This window comes from Notamacropus eugenii (genome assembly GCF_028372415.1).
Source record: "Notamacropus eugenii isolate mMacEug1 chromosome 5 unlocalized genomic scaffold, mMacEug1.pri_v2 SUPER_5_unloc_4, whole genome shotgun sequence".
NCBI classification, from domain to species: domain Eukaryota; kingdom Metazoa; phylum Chordata; class Mammalia; order Diprotodontia; family Macropodidae; genus Notamacropus; species Notamacropus eugenii.
In genome coordinates, this window is record NW_027325105.1 from 84,606 (window position 1) to 100,995 (window position 16,390).

The window sequence follows — 16,390 nt, forward strand, 5'->3', positions numbered from 1 at the left end:
CACAGAGCCCGACATACAGCAAGGTAACTCCTTGTGCACGGATTAGTTTGGAAATCAAAGTAATTCTAGAATGACTTAAAGTTTACTGGTGTGATCCCTTCATCGAAAAGGAGAGGAGCTGATCCACACCCCGCTCCCCCACAGTGACTTCCCAGAGGTCGCACAGACAATCAGCAAACCAAGTATCCGAAGAGTCCTCTCTCCGCAGTGCTCTCTCCATGGTGCTGCCCGTCGAGGACTCCCATTTCTTCAGGGAATTAGGACATGCTTTTCTCGAAGGAGCCCCGTGAGGTAGGGGGTATCATCAGTATTATTACCCCATTTTACAGACTGAGAAACTGAAACTCAGAAAGGGGAAAGTGAGTGCTTGAGGTCACACAGGTATTCACACCTAGGGAGTCAAATGGAGGTCATAGGATCATAGAGCGACTGCTGGAAAGCACCGCTTCATTTTTCATGTGACTTAACTGCGGATCAGAGAACTTTGGTGACAAGGCCATCCAGGTAATGAGGGGCAGGATCTGACCTAGTCTTCTAAGGCCTGAGGCCGTGTCCGTTCTGTTCACTTCTCTGCCTCTCCTTTCCAGAAATTCCCTGCTTTGGAGCACAAAACCTTTCTCTTATAGCAGCTCTCCAGGTGATAGACTCAGCAGGACAGGGAAAGGGAGACTTTCACCCATAATGTTAGTTGACTGCCCAAATGACTGGCTGAGTCCACTTGTTTTCCTCAAGTTTTTATTAAAGTGTAAACGCAAGCTCAGTTCTTTCCTCAACCCCATGAAATGTCCCAGAGGTAGGGGCAGGGGGGCAGAAGGGGAGATGCCACCCCCTATACACACCGCAACACCCTCAAGGGAGGGGTGGTAATGAATGACAGGGGGTGAGCTTCTGGCATCAGAGGTAGCTGCCCTTTCTAGGGTACTACAAGTCTCTGGCCTTTCTAGGCACCCAGGGACAACGGGCAGACTCCCAGATGGGTGTATATCATCCTGAAAGCCATGGGGGTAGGGGGGAGCAGGGATGAAAGGCAGTTGGATCTTTCAGCATGGAGAGGCCCTGGCTAGGTTCACCAGAGCTGGAAAGTGTGTTTATGTGTCTGTGTGTGTGTGTGTGTGTGTGTGTGTGTGTGTGTGTATGCCTGTGTGTATGATCTAGGACTGGGGAGGCTGGCAGGGAGGGGGACAGGCAGGTTGGTTGAGAGAGGGCAATGGGGTGCTGTGGGCAGGCGGGTCCCGGGATGGCCTGAAGAGGGGCTCATTCTGCTTTGGCTTTGGAACTTGCAGAGGCCCCAGTCCCTTGGAACTTTGAATACCTCCTGCAGAAACAGTGAGAAGAAACATGAAAAAAGAAACATGAGAAGAAAGAGGTGATTTAATTAAGATATGTGATGTACCTACATACACATAGAAATGATAATAAGAGCTGGCAGATTCCTTAGAACAGGGAAGGTCAGAGCTGGAGTGGGTGAGTATGACTCTACTGGAAAGGAAATGGAATATCAGAACTAGGAATATCAGAACTAGGCACAAAATGAGACATAGCTTATCATGACTGGGAGACATACCTGAATGTGGAAAGTCAGAGCAGGTCTTGGAACACAGACTCTCAGAGTTAACCAGAAGGGCCCTTAAAACAGAAAATTTGTGAACTGGGGGAGCCATTGGAACACACCATGTCAAAGGTCAGTGAGATTTCAGAGATTATCACTAACAGTCCCCTCATTTTAAAGATTTGAAGAAGGGACCTGCCTCAGGGTCACGTGGTGAGTCAATGGCAAAACCACGGCTAACCACACTGTTAGTGTCCTGTTTCCCAGCCCCAGCTTGGACCAGGGTCCAGGTGCATTTCCATGCCTGCCACCTAGTGGTTGTAGTTGGAATTGCTGTGAGGAAGAAGGAGGTGTCCACTAGTTCTTTGGGGAAGGGGATGAGTAAGGCTGGGCATGGAATTTGGGACCAAGTGAAGAGATAGAAGGATTTTAGATCCACCTGAAAAAGGCCTTATTACCCTTCCCAGAGCCACGGACACAGCAATATTCACTTAGCCTTGATGTAACACAGCTGGCTGTTCACCAGCCCAACATACTGGTTGATCTGGGTCTAAAGGAGGTGGAGAAAGGGTTATCTTGGGGGTGGAAGGAGATCTTCCCTGTTATCCCAAACAGTCTCTGCAATCCGCCCTCAGGAGCACTCACTGAAGGCCCCCAGCAGTGAATATTTTTGGGAAAGAGAGCTGCTCACTTCCTGCTGACCCTAATTCCACAATGCTCCCAAAGTCTATGAATCGCCCATTCTCCTCCCAGCTATCACTGTCTTCATGGTTCCCAACCCCCAGACCATGGGGAACCCCAAATCAGCATTTCCCTCCTCTCTTTAAAACAATCATATGCAGAATTCTGACGCTGGGTTTGTTTAAGGATATAACCAGTGGGGAACTGATGTACATCTGTCCACTATGCCCCACCTATGTGCTTGTGGGATGGAGTGGGTGGGAAGAGGTAAGGGTGAGTGGAGATAGCCCTTGACGTCAGTTGTCCGTGTTGGTGGTGGTAGTGGTGGTGGTGAGGGAAATTAGCTAAATGAGGGAGACACGGTCAGCTTCAGTGTCCATGGCTGGTATGAAGGTCAGTTAGACCTTAGTTGTCTCATGCAGAAGCGGTGGATGTTTGAAGAAAGGATTCATCTCTCAATAAGTAAGGTTGTTTCTAGTGGGGCTGCCTCAGTGAGCTAAGGGGGCTCTAAATCTATTCTGTTCTCTAAGGTTCATATCAGGTTTAATATTCCCACGTCTGGAAGATTTGAACATCCTAAGTAGTCAACCTGTCCTTGCCTCACTTCATCATTAACACACTACCAGGGTAAACTTCCTAAAGCAGAGCTCTGACCAGGTCACTCCATGGGGTTTAAAACATTCATTGGCTCCCGCAACAAATTCAAACTTTTTTGCCAGGTCTTTGAGGTTTCTCTTCCTCAATCTCACCCACCCCCCATTCCTTCCCTCCCTTTTTATTTAGTTCATAAGATTTACCATCACATGCTGAAGAGTGATGAGATGGAGAAAGTGCGGGATTTGGTGTCAGAGATTTAGGGCTCAAATTCTGATTCCAGTGCATAAACATCTTTGTGAGTTGGGGCATATCCTTCTCTTCCCTTGGCCTCAGTTTCCTCATCTGTTAAAAAGGGAGGATAATACCCAAAGGGTCATAAAAATGGGAAAGGGTTCAACATGTACAAAAATCTTTATAGCAGCTCTCTGTGTGGTGGCCAAAAACTGGAAGTCAAGGGGATGCCCATCAACTGGGGAATGACTGAATAAATTGTGATATATGAATGTTATGGAATAGTATTATGATCTGAGAAATGATGAAGGAATGAGGAAGACTTCAGAGAGACGTGGAAAGACGTATATGAACTGATGCTGAGTGAAAGGAGCAGAACCAGGAGAACTTTGTACACAGCAACAACCACAGTGTGTGAGGAATTTTTCTGCTAGACTTATTACTTCATTGCAATGCAAAGACTTCTAAAATTCCCAATGGATTCCTGAGGCAAAATGCCCTCCACAATCAGAGAATGAACTATGGGATTTGATCACAGAATGAAGCAGAACTTTTTCTTCTGTATTATGTTTTGTTTTCCTTCAAGATTTCTTCCATTCATTTGAAATCATCTACGCAACATGACTGAGGTGAAAATGTATTTAATAGGAATGTACGTGTAGAACCTATATAAAACTGTCTGTTCTCTCAGGGAAGAACGGGGGAGGGAGGGGGACAAATATAGCATTTATGGAAGCGATTGTAAAACAATGAAAACAACTAAAATAATTTTAAAAAATAAAAATAAAGAGAGGGGTTAGACTAGGAATTCCTCTGAGGTCCATTCTAGCTCTAGATCTATGATCCCTATGACCCGTGAGGTCCCCTTCAGCCCTAAATCTGTGATTCATGATCCAAGGACAATGACTGGACCAGTCTCATGGTCTTATCTTGTGTTTCATCGTCTCAATGTCTTTGCTTACTCTGCTTCACTAAGCCTGAAATGGTTTCCATCTCCATCTCTTCCTTCCCTCTAGGCCTAATCTAGAGGTCCTCTACTCCAGGAAGGCCTCCCTGAAATACCTTCCCCATCCCTGTAAAAGTGGTCTCTCTCCTCTCATTTCCCACCTCCACTTTGATGTTGTGTCTGACTCTTTATGACCCCATTTGGGGTTTCCTTGGCAAGAGATACTGGAGAGGTTTGCCATGTCACTCTCTACTCATTTGACAGATAAGGAAACTGAGGTAAACAGGGTGAAGAGACTTCCCCAGGGTCACTCAGCCTGTAAGTGTCTGAGGTCAGAGCTTAATTCAGGAAGGTGTGTCTTCTTGACTCCAGGGCCAGCACTCTATGCACTGTGCCTGGTAGTAACTCACCTTTCACCTTCACCCCTAGCTGAGGTATTTCTATTGGGAAAGGAGGTCTTGGAGAAGTCCAGACCAGTCCCCAATCTCCCTTGGGGAGGGGCGAGGAGAAATAAAGGGAATGATTCCCTTTACCTCAGAGTGGGTCTCCTACTCTATCTTGTCCCTTCAAATCTCATATACTCATCCTCTATTTCATCCAACAAGCACGACAGGGTTCTTTTGATGACCCACGTACTGCCCTTCTCTATTGGGTTTCTTTTTCCTCCACCCCCTAAACCCTAGCCTAGGATGCCCACTTCTCCCCTACCTAGTCCAGAAAATGAGCCAACTCTGTTTGGGGAGAAGTGACAGAGCTGAGGCTTCCGTTCTTTGGGGGAGCTGAATTGGCAGACTCATCCCCTTTACTTCTTTCCTTGAAATGGGTGGTAGTTCTGGGGGCAGAGGGTGCTGGAGGACTGTAACCTCAAGGTACCTGTTCCTATTGAACACTGGGTGATTCGGTTCCCAGGCCTGGGTTTTCCCCATTCATATCCATCTAAGCCCTATCTCTATCCCATACCTCGTCTTAACTCTGGGTACCTAGTATCTCAATCTCCTTGTCACTGGGATGATAAAAAAAGGCTGAATAACCCAGCTCCAGTCTCTGCCTACGCATAGTCCTTTCTCTTGTCTTTCTCCCCTCCTTCTGCAACCTCCACTTCCCCCATCCCATTTCTTTTTTACATTTGCAGATTTCCTCCTTTACAGTTGAGGAAAATGATACTCTGAGACCCTAAGTGATGTCCACAAGGCCTCAGAGTTAGTAAGGATCCCAGAAAAAATTTGAAGCCAGGACTTTCTGTCTCCAAGTCCAGAAGGACCACCTATAATTTAAAACATATACGTATGTTTTTGGAAATTCATTCTGGTGATCTCAAAGTTTCTGTGAGAAGTCAATAGGACAATGAGACAGATCCAGGAGGGATCTCCTTCCCTCCCTCCCCAGGTGAGATCCTCTAGGCCTTAGGAAAGGGCCAAAATTCCTATCAAGCTGCCCTTTCCCCATGCCTCCCTTTCCCCTTTTTCAATCCTGGCATGAGAATTGTTAAAAAATACTAGAAATTTCCATTCTTTAAACATCTAGGAGAATGAGGCCCTATCCTTCCTGTTCTAGGCCCTTCTGCTGCATGGACAACATTCCTCATCAGACCTGTTCCCTCACTAACCACAACTCTCCCCCAAATCTTCGGTCTCAAAAATTTCACCCTTTCCTGATTTCCGAAAGGCATTATATGTATTCTGTATAAATATATATATGTATAAATAATATTATATTATGTTACATGACATGACTTTATAGTATATTATATATTATATCATATCATATCGTATTATATTATATATATACGGTATGTGTGTATGTGTATGCATGTATGCGCCTGTGTCTGGCTCTAATCCTGCCCCCTCCAGACCCACAGACCATGTGGCTGAAGTGAATGCTGGACAATCAGGGTACAGACTAATTTGTCCTTCCCTCCTTCCTTCAGGCCTTCTGCGTGTGTGTGAGTTTTGATTGGGAAGAACTCCCGCCAAGCACATATTCTTGGGGCTCTCCCTGCCATCCCCTTTCCCCCAACTCCCATACCCAATGCTTTATTTGTGATTTTTTGTATTTTGTATCTGACCCCAGGAAGGGATTGGGGCTGGGCTGGTTGGTGTTGGCCTGAGTGGTGCCATTTTGACTCCATCATCCGACAGACAGAGAAAGTGAGGCCCAGGGCAGGGGAACCAAGGTGGCTGAGGTCACAGAGCAGGCACTTGGCTGAAGATGGCACGAGAAGACCAGGGATGGTTGGTGCAGTTGAAGGGAAAAGTGAGGAGACGAGAAGAAGGTGTGGATATCCAGGTTTGGGCAAAAAGGGAGAGGCAAGGGCCGCCCGGAAGGTGGAATTGAACCACTCTGTCGCTAGACAGCTACAGGTTTGAAGCCTGCACCCCAGACCACTGAGGGTCATCCGGGCGAAAGTCGGGGTTCTCTTAAAGCCTATATGGAACCTACAGACCGAAAAATATTTTCAATAGGGTGGCAAATGTTTTCTGAGTATTTACTGTCACATTTTACTGCAATATAAGAAACTTATGGATGTCTATTTGCTGCTAAATGGTTTTTTTCTCTGCTCCCTGGGAAGGTATGAAAAAAGCCAGTTTTCACAACCTCCCCTCCTTTGAATAGCGCGGAGGCTTCTGGGAGAGACTGGCCTACAGGTGTATGCCAGGCGTTGGAGAGCTAGTCAGCCTCACGCCCCGCGCTGAAGGTGGCAAGGGGGCGGGGCCAGGGTGGCTCCTCCCACACACCCCGCTGCCCTCAGAGCCTCTCCCTCCGCCACCTCCCCCGCCAGACTTTCCCTCCAAGCCGAGGTTGCAAAGGCCCCGAGGAATGCTCGGGATGTTGGAGACAGGCCCTGAGAACTCAGCTGGCCCACCCCACCTCACTTTACAGACCGGGAAACTGAGGCCCAGACTGAGATGTATCCACAGATCTCTGGGGGGTCTCCAGAACCACGGGTGGGAAGGGACTAAGCGCAGAAGCTAAGTACGGACCACAGAAAAACACTCCCCATCGATGCTATTATAATCTCCGTTTCACCGGGGGGAAACGGAGACCAACAGGGTGAAGAGACTTGCCCAGGGTCACCCAGCCTGGAAGTGTCTGAGGTCAGAGCTTCACTCAGGAACGTGTGTCTTCCTGACTCCAGGACCAGCACTCTCTGCACTGTGCCTGGTAGTGACTCACCTTTCACCCTCACGCCTAGCTGAGGTTTTTATACTGCGAAAGGAGGTCTTGGAGAAGGGTAGGCACAGTTCAGCCCAGTCCCCAATCTCCCCTGGGGAGGGGCGAGGAGAAATGAAAGGAATGTTTCTCTTTACCCCAGAGTGGCTCTCCTATCCTATCCTGTCCCTTCAAAGCTGATATAGTCTTCCTCTGTTTCAGCCAACAAGCAAGGCAGAGTTCTTTAGATGACCTATGTACTGCCCTTCTCTATTGGGTTTCTTTTGCCTCCACCCCCTAAACTCCCAGCCGAGGATGCCAACTTCTTCCCTCTCTCGACCAGAAAATGGGCCAACTCTCTTTCGGGAGAAGTTACACAGCTGAGGCTTCCGACCTTGGTGGGAACCGAATTGGCGGATTCACCCTTTCTACTTCTTTGCTTAAAATTGGTGGTAGTTTTGGGGGCACGGGAAGTTGGAAGACAGTAATCTCAAAGCACCCATTGCTACTGAAAGGTAGGAGATTCAGTGCCCAGCCCTGGGTTTTCCCCATTCGTATCCATCTAAGCCCTATCTCTATTCCATACCTCTTCTTCTTAAGTCTGGGCCCCTGATACCTCAACTTATTTGTCACTGGGATGATATCAAAGGGCTGCATATCCAGTTCCAGTATCTGCCTGCCCATGGTCCTTTCTCTTTCCCTTCTCCCCTCCTTCTGCAACCCCCACCTCCCCCATCTAATTGTTTTTTGTTTTTACATTTGCAGATTTCCTCATTTACAGTTGAGGTAAATGAGACTTTGAGACAGGAAGTGATTTGTACAAGGGCTCAGAGTAAGTGTTCCAGGAAAGATTTGAAGCCAGGACTTTCCGTCTCCAAGTCCAGAGGGACCACCTATGATTTGAAATATGTATATGTCTTTTTGGAAATCGGTGGCGGTGATCTCAAAGTATCCGTGAGAGGTCAATAGGACAATGAGACAGATCCAGGAGGGATCCCCCTTTGCTCCCTCCCCAAGTCAGATCCTCCAGGTCTTAGGAAAGGGCCAAAAATGCACTCAGGCTGCCCTTTCCCCATGCCTTCCTTTGCCCTTTTGCCTCATGCCCTGACATTGCTAAGGTCACACTGCAGGCACTCGGTTGAAGATAGCACGAGGAGAACAGGGATGGTTGGTATAGTTGGAGGGAAAAGTGAGGAGACGAGTGGAAGGTGTGGATACGCACATTTCGGCAAAAATAAAGAGGCAGGGGCCGCCCGGAAGGTGGAATTGAACCACTCTGTCGCTAGACAGCTACAGGTTTGAAGCCTGCACCCCAGACCACTGAGGGTCATCCGGGCGAAAAGCGAGGTCCTCTTAAAGCCTATATGAAGCCTACAAAGCAAAATATGTTTTGAATACGGTATGGAATCTTGCCTGAGTATTTAGAGTATAGATTTCGTGCAATATCAGAAATTTCTGGAACCCTATTTGCCATCAAACGGTTTTTCGTCTGCTTCCTGGGAAGGTACGAAAAAAGCCAGTACCGAAAAGACTCCCCTCGTTTGCATGGCGCTGCGGATTCTGGGAGAGACTCCCCAGCAGGAGTGTGCCCGGCGTTAGAGGGCTCCGTCCGGTTCCCGCCCCGGGCTGCAGGTGAGACGGGGCGGGGCGAGAGCTGCTCCTCCCACACATCCTGCTGCCCTCAGAGTTACCTTCCAAACCAAGGTTGGAATGACCCCGAGGAGTGCCCGGGATGTCGTAGACAGGCCCTGAGAGCTCAGCTGGACCACCCCACCTCTCTTTACAGGCGGGGAAACTGTGGCCCAGAGAGGGGCAGCTACTGGGCCAAGGTCACCCCGCGGTACCCTGGGCGTGCACTGTCACCCTGTGGAGCAGCGACCGCAGCAGCACATCTGGACCACTCACAAGCACATCCGCCCTCTGGGAACGCCATGCCAGTTCTCCGGGACCCTCCCGGAATCCCGAGGGTCTGGCCATGAAGTAGACGCGGCCCCCTGCGGTCTGTGCACCTGCTCTCCTGGGGTGAAAAGAGCGGGGTTCGGGCGACATCTTGCGGCTTTAGATGGGACTGTCGCCATCGCCACTCCCTGGTCTGCAACCTTCGTGGCCACCTCAGGTTCACCTCCACGCGGTCCCTCTGCAGCTCAAGAACATTCTCTAGCTCCCTACCCTGCGCTGCCGGCTCTGCTCCCCACCAGCTGTGACCTTGCATAACCCCTCTCCTTTTCTGGAATCTCAATGTATTTTCCTGTCTGTTGGTACACACACCTTTCTGGGTGGGTTTGACGCTTTCTGAAGGGCAGCCAGGGGAAACCTATGGATACCTTTTCTCAGAATTGTGCTTTAAGTGAATAAAATACAAGAGAGGCTTGAAAATGCAACCACTTCTATTGAAATAAAGGCGTAACTTTTTCCCTATTCAGGTTCACGCATCCTTGAGATGTATCCACAGATATCTGGGAGTCTCCAGAAAGACAGGTGGGAAGCGACTAAAGACAGAAACTAAGTACAGAACACAGGACAACACTCCCCATCAAAGCTATTATGATCTCCGTTTCACAGGGGGGAAACTGAGGCAAACAGGGACTAAAAAATTGACTCAGGGTCACATAGTAAGAATTTGAGGCCAGATTTCGACTGCAGGCCCCCCAGGCTCCCGACCCCTGAGTCTCCCAGTTGCCTAGTGCCATCAGGGAGAACCGTGTGCTTTCTCCTAGGGAGCAAAAACAGCCCTGGTCAGGAACATCAGACCTCAGGGAGACAGTTGACTGGTTACAGTCTCCACCTGATTCCAACTCCACAGAGCCCGACAGACAGCAAGAGAACTCCTTGTGCACGGATTAGTTTGGAAATCAAAGTAATTCTAGAATGACTCAGAGTCTGCTGGTCTAATCCTTTTACTGAAAAGGCAAGGAGCTCATCCACACCCCGCCACTCCCAATGACTTGATGGGGGTCACAAAGCCAATCAGGAAACCAAGAATCAGAAGGGTCCTCCTTCCCCAGTACTGTCTCCATGGTATTGCCTGTCGAGGAATCCCATTTCTTCAGGGTCGATTCTCTCTCAACCTATTTCTCACTGGGATGATACAAAAAGGCTGCATGCCCAACTCCAGTCTCTGCCTGACCAAAGTCCTTTCTCTTCCCCTTCTCCCCACCTTCCGCAACACCCACTGCCCCCAAGTAATATTTTTTTTTTACATTTGCAGATTTCCTCATTTACAGTTGAGGAAAATGAGACTCTGAGACAGCAAGTGATTTGCACAAGGGTACAGAGCTAGTAAGTGTCCCAGGAAAGATTTGAACCGAGGACTTCTGTCTCCAAGTCCAGAAGGACCGCCTATGATTTACAACATATATATATATATTTTTGGAAATTCGTTCTGGTGATCTCAAAGCGTCTGTGAGAAGTAAATAGGAAAATGAAAGATATCCAGGAGAGATCTCCTTCCCTCTCTCCTCAGGTGAGATCCTCTAGGCCTTAGGAAAGGGCCAAAAATCAAATCAGGCTGCCATTTCCCCATGCCTCCCTTTGCCCTTTTGCCTCATGCCCTGAAAATTGTTAAAAACTTGCCGGAGGTCACAAAGTCAATCAGCAAACCAAGAATCCAAAGTGTCCTCCCTCCCCAGTGCTCTCTCCATGGTGCTGCCCGTCGAAGTCTCCCATTTCTTCAGGGAATTAGGACATGCTTTTCTCGAAGCAGCCCTGGGAAGTAGGGCATATCACCAGTATTATTACCCCATTTTACAGACTGAGAAACTGAAACTCAGAAAGGGGAAAGTGAGTGCTTGAGGTCACACAGTTTTGGAGACCTAGGGAGTCATATGGAGGTCACAGGATCATAGAGCAGCTGCTGGAAGGCACCCCTTCATTTTTCATGTGACTCAACTGAGGATCCAAGAACTTTGGTGACAAGGCCATCAACGTAATGAGAGGCATGATCTGAACCTAGATCGTCTAAGACCTAGGGAGTCAAATGGAGGTCATAGGATCATAGAGCGACTGCTGGAAGGCACCCCTTCATTTTTCATGTGACTCAGCTGAGGATCAGAGAACTTTGGTGACAAGGCCATCAACGTAATGAGAGGCATGATCTGAACCTAGATCCTCTAAGACCTAAGGCCATGTCCCTTCTATTCAGTTCTCTGCCTCTCCTTTCCAGAAATTCCCTCCTTTAGAGCACAGTGCCTCTTTCTTATAGCAGCTCTCCAGGTCAATGACTCAGCAGGACAGGAAAAGGAAGACTTTGACCCATAATGTTTGTTGACTGTCCAAATGCCTAGCTGAGTCCATTTGTGTTCCACAAGTTTTTATTAAAGTGTAAACCCAAGCTCAGTTCTTTCCTTAACCCCATGAAATGTCCCAGGGGTAGGGGCAGGGGGGCAGAAGGGGAGATGCCACCCCCTATACACACCACAACACCCTCAAGGGAGGGGTGGTAAAGAATGATAGGGTGTGAGCTCCTGGCATCAGAGGTAGATGCCCTGTCTAGGGTACTATATGTCTCTGCCCTTCTTGGCACCCAGGGACCATGGGCAGACTCCCGGATGGATGCATAGCATCCTGAAGGCTATGAGGGCTAGGGGGGGGAGCAAGGATGAAAGAGAGTTCTGTCTTTGAGCATGGTGAGGCCTTGGCTAGGTTCACCAGAGCTGGAAGGTGTGTGTGTGTGTGTGTGTGTGTGTGTGTGTGTGTGTGTGTGTGTGTGTGTGTGTGTGTATGATCCAGGACTGGGGATGCTGGCAGGGAAGGGGGTAGGCAGGGTAGTTGAGAGAGGGCAATGGGGTGCTGTGGGGTCCCAGGATGGCCTGTAGAGGGGCTCATTCTGCTTTGGCTTTGGAACTTGCAGAGGCCCCAGTCCCTCAGAACTTTCAATAGATCGAGCAGAAACAGTGGAGAACATGAGAAGAAAGAGGAGATTTATTTAGGATATGTGATGTACATACATACACATAGATATTAGAATCAGAGCTGGCAGATTCCTTAGAACAGGGAATGTCAGAGCTGGGGTGAGTGAGGATGACCCTACTGGAAAGGAAATGGGATGTCAGAAATAGGTACATTATGAAAAATGAGATATAGCTTATCATGGCTGGGAGAGACTCCTGAATGTGGAAAGTCAGAGCAGGTCTTGGAACACAGATTATCAGAGTTAACCAGAAGGGCCCTTAAAACAGAAAATATATGAGCTGTAGGAGGCATTGGAACACACAACGTTAGGGGTCAGTGAGATTTCAGAGAAGATCCCCTCATTTTAAAGATGAGAAGAAGGGACTTGCCTCAAGGTCACGTGGTGAGTCAATGGCAAAACCCTGGCTCATGACACTGCTAGTGTCCTATTTCCCAGCCCCACCTTGGACCAGGGTCACGGTGCATTTCCATTCTTGCCACTTAGTGGTTGTAATTGGAATTGCAGTGGGGCAGCAGGAGGTGTCCACTAGTTCTTTGGGGAAGGGGATGAGTAAGGATGGGGATGAAATCTGGGACCAAGTGAAGAAAGAGTAGGCTTTTGGATCCATTCAAAAGGCCTCATTGCCCTTCCCAGAGCCACGGACACACCAATATTCACTTAGCCTTGATATACCTCAGCTGACTGTTCACCAGCCCAACATACTGGTCAATGTGGGCCTAAAGGAGGTGGAGAAAGGGTTATCTTGGGGGTAGAAGGAGAACTTCCCTCTTATCCAAAGGAGTCTCTCCAGTCCGCCTTGACAAGCACTCACTGAAGGCCCCCAGCAGTGAATATTTTTGGGAAAGAGAGCTGCTCACTTCCTGCTGACCCTAATTCCACAATGTTCCCAAAGTCTATGAATTCCCCATTGTCCTCCCAGCTATCAGCATCTTCATGCATCCCAACCCCCAAACCATGGCATACCCCAATCCAGGATTTCCTTCCTCTCTTTAAAACAATCATATGCAGAATTCTGGAGCTGGGTTTGTTTTAGGATATAACCAGTGGGGAACTGATGTACATCTGTCCACTATGCCCCATCTATGTGCTTGTGGGATGGAGTGAGTGGGAAGAGGTAAGGGTAAGTGGAGATAGTCCTGGATGTCAGTTGTCCCTGGTGGTGGTGGTGGTGGTGGTGAAGGAAATTATCTAAATGATGGAAACAAGGTCATCTTCAGTGTCCGTGGCTGGTATGAAGGTCAGTTAGACCTTAGTTGTCTCATGCAGTAGTGGTGGATGTTTGAAGAAAGGATTCTTCAGTCAGCAAGTAAGGCTGTTTCTAGTGGGGCTGCCTCAGTGAACTAAGGAGACTCTAAATCTATTCTATTCTCTAAGGTTCATGACAGCTTTAATATTCCCAGGTCTAGAAGATTTGAACATCCTAACTAGTCAACCTGTCCTTGCCTCACTTCATTGTTCACACACTACCAGGGTAAACTTCCTAAAGCAGAGCGCTGATCAGGTCACTCCATAAGGTTTAAAACATTTGTGGGCTCCCGCAACAAATTCAAACTTTTTTGCCAGGTCTTTGAGGCATTCTCTTCTCAATCTCACACCCACCATTCTTTCCTTTCTCTTTCTTTCACATACTGAAGTATGATGAGGTGCAAAAAGTGCTGGATTTGGTGTCAGCGATTCTGGGCTCAAATTCTGATTCCAGTGCTTAACCAGCTATGTGAGTTGGGGCATATCTTTCTCTTCCTTTGGCCTCATTTTCCTCATCTGTTAAATAGGGGGTTAATCTCCAAGAGATCATAAAAATAGGAAAGGGTCCCACATGTACAAAATATTTATAGCAGCTCTCTTTGTGGTGGCCCAAAACTGGAAATCAAGGGGATGCCCATCAATTGGGGAATGGCTGAATAAATTGTGATATATGAATGTAATGGAATAATATTACAATTTGAGAAATAATGAACAGGAAGACTTCAGAGAGAACTGGAAAGACTTATATGAACTGATGCTGAGTGAAAGGAGCAGAACCAGGAGAACTGTGTACACAGCAACAACCACAGTGTGCGAGAAATTTTTCTGCTAGACTTATTACTTCATTGCAATGCGAGGACTTAAAAAAATTCCCAATAGATTCCTGAGGCAAAATGCCTTCCACATTCAGAGAAACAAGTATGGGATTTGATCACAGAATGAACAAGAGCATTTTCTTCTCTATTATGTTTTGTTTTGTTTTATGATTTCTCCCATTCAATTGAATTCTTCTATGTCACATGACTAAGGTGAAAATGTATTTAATAGGAATGTATGTGTAGAACCTATATTAAATTGTATGCTCTCTCAGGAAGGGAAAGGGGAGTGAGGGGGAAAAATCTAAGATACATGAAAGTGATTGTAGAACAGTGAAAACAAATAAAACCATTTTTAAAAATAAAAATAAAAAAAGGGGTTAGACTAGGCATTCTTCTCAGATCCATTCTAGCTGTAGATCTATGATCCCTATGACTTGTGAGGTCCCCTTCAGCCTAAATCTGTGATCCCTGATTCAAGGAAAATGATTGGACCAGTCCCACCAGTCTTTCACCATCTCGATGTCTTTCCTTACACTGCTTCACTAAGCCTGAAATGGTTTCGATTTCCACCCCTTGTTTCCTTCTAGGCCTAACCTAGAGGCCCTCTCCTCCAGGAAGGCCTCCCTGAAATACCTTCCCCATCCCTCCAAAAATGATCTCTCTCCTTTTATTTCTCACCTCCACTTGGATGACGTGTTTGAATCTTTATGACCCCATTTGGGGTTTTCTTGGCAAGAGATACTGGAGAGGTTTGCCATTTCCTTCTCCAACTCATTTGACAGATAAGGAAACTGAGGCAAACAGGGTGAAGCGACTTGCCCAGGGTCACCCCTCATGTAAGTGTGGGAGACCAGAGCTTCACTCAGGAAGGTGAGTCTTCCTGACTCCAGGGCCAACTTTCTATGCACTGTGCCTGGTAGTGACTCACCTTTCATCCTCATCCCTAGCTGAGGTATTTATACTGGAAAAGGAGGTCTTGGAGCAGGGTAGGCACAGTCCAGCCCAGTCCCCAATCTCCCTTGGGGAGGGGGGAGGAGAAATGAAGGGAATGTTTCCCTTTACCCCAGAGTGGGTCTCCTATCCTATCCTGTCCCTTCAAAGCTAATATACTCTTCCTCTGTTTCATCCAAGAAGCAAGACAGAGTTCTTTAGATGACCTATGTCCTGCCCTTCTCTGTTGGGTTTCTTTTTCCTCCACCCCCTAAACCCCCAACCTAGGATGTCAACTTCTCCCCTATCTCGTCCAGAAAATGAACCAGATATCTTTGGGGAGAAGTTACACTGCTGAGGCTTCTGCCCTTTGGGGTAACCGAATTGGCAGACTTACGCCTTCTACTGCGTTGCTTAAAATTAGTGGTAGCTTTGGGGGGAGGAGATGTTGGAAGACAGTAATCTCAAAGCACCCATTGCTATTGAAAGCTAGGTGATTCAGTGTCCAGCCTGGGTTTTCCCCATTCATATCCATCTAAGCCGTAACTCTATCCCATACCTCATCTTCTTAAATCTGGAGACCTTATATCTCAACCTATTTGTCACTGGGATGATATAAAAAGGCTAGATACCCAACTCCATTCTCTGCCTGCCCATGGTCCTTTCTCTTCCCCTTCTCCCCTCCTTCTGCAACCCCCACCTCCCCCATCTAATTGTTTTTTTGTTTTTACATTTGCAGATTTCCTCATTTACAGTTGAGGCAAATGATAACTCTGAGACAGTAAGTGATTTCCAGGGGCTCAGAGTAAGTGTTCCAGGAAAGATTTGAAGCCAGGACTTTCTGTCTCCAAGTCCAGAGGGACCACCTATGATTTAAAATACGTATATGTCTTTTTGGAAATCAGTCGTGGTGATCTCAAAGTATCCGTGAGAGGTCAATAGGACAATGAGACAGATCCAGGAGGGATCCCCCTTTGCTCCCTCCCCAAGTCAGATCCTCCAGGCCTTAGGAAGGGGCCAAAAATCCCATCAGGCTGCCCTTTCCCCATGTCTTCCTTTGCCCTTTTGTCTCATGCCCTGAGATTGCTAAGGTCACACTGAAGGCGCTTGGCTGAAGATGGCACGAGGAGACCAGGGATGGTTGGTGTGGTTGGATGGAAAAGTAAGGAGACAAGAGGAAGGTGTGGATACCTAGGTTTGGGCAAAAAGGGAGAGGCAAGGGCCGCCCGGAAGGTGGAATTGAACCACTCTGTCGCTAGACAGCTACAGGTTTGAAGCCTGCACCCCAGACCACTGAGGGTCATCCGGGCGGAAACAATGGCTCTGTGAAA

General features: G+C 47.7%; 3 non-coding genes across 3 annotated transcripts; all 3 read right to left on the reverse strand.

Moving 5' to 3' along the window:
* Positions 1-6,318: 6,318 nt before the first annotated feature.
* On the reverse strand, positions 6,319-6,405 carry TRNASTOP-UCA (transfer RNA opal suppressor (anticodon UCA)). Its single transcript has one exon. It is a non-coding gene; the product is annotated as a tRNA-Sec (tRNA).
* A 1,999-nt stretch (positions 6,406-8,404) lies between these two features.
* On the reverse strand, positions 8,405-8,491 carry TRNASTOP-UCA (transfer RNA opal suppressor (anticodon UCA)). Its single transcript has one exon. It is a non-coding gene; the product is annotated as a tRNA-Sec (tRNA).
* Positions 8,492-16,282: 7,791 nt separating this feature from the next.
* Positions 16,283-16,369, reverse strand: TRNASTOP-UCA (transfer RNA opal suppressor (anticodon UCA)). Its single transcript has one exon. It is a non-coding gene; the product is annotated as a tRNA-Sec (tRNA).
* Between the last annotated feature and the right edge of the window lie 21 nt (positions 16,370-16,390).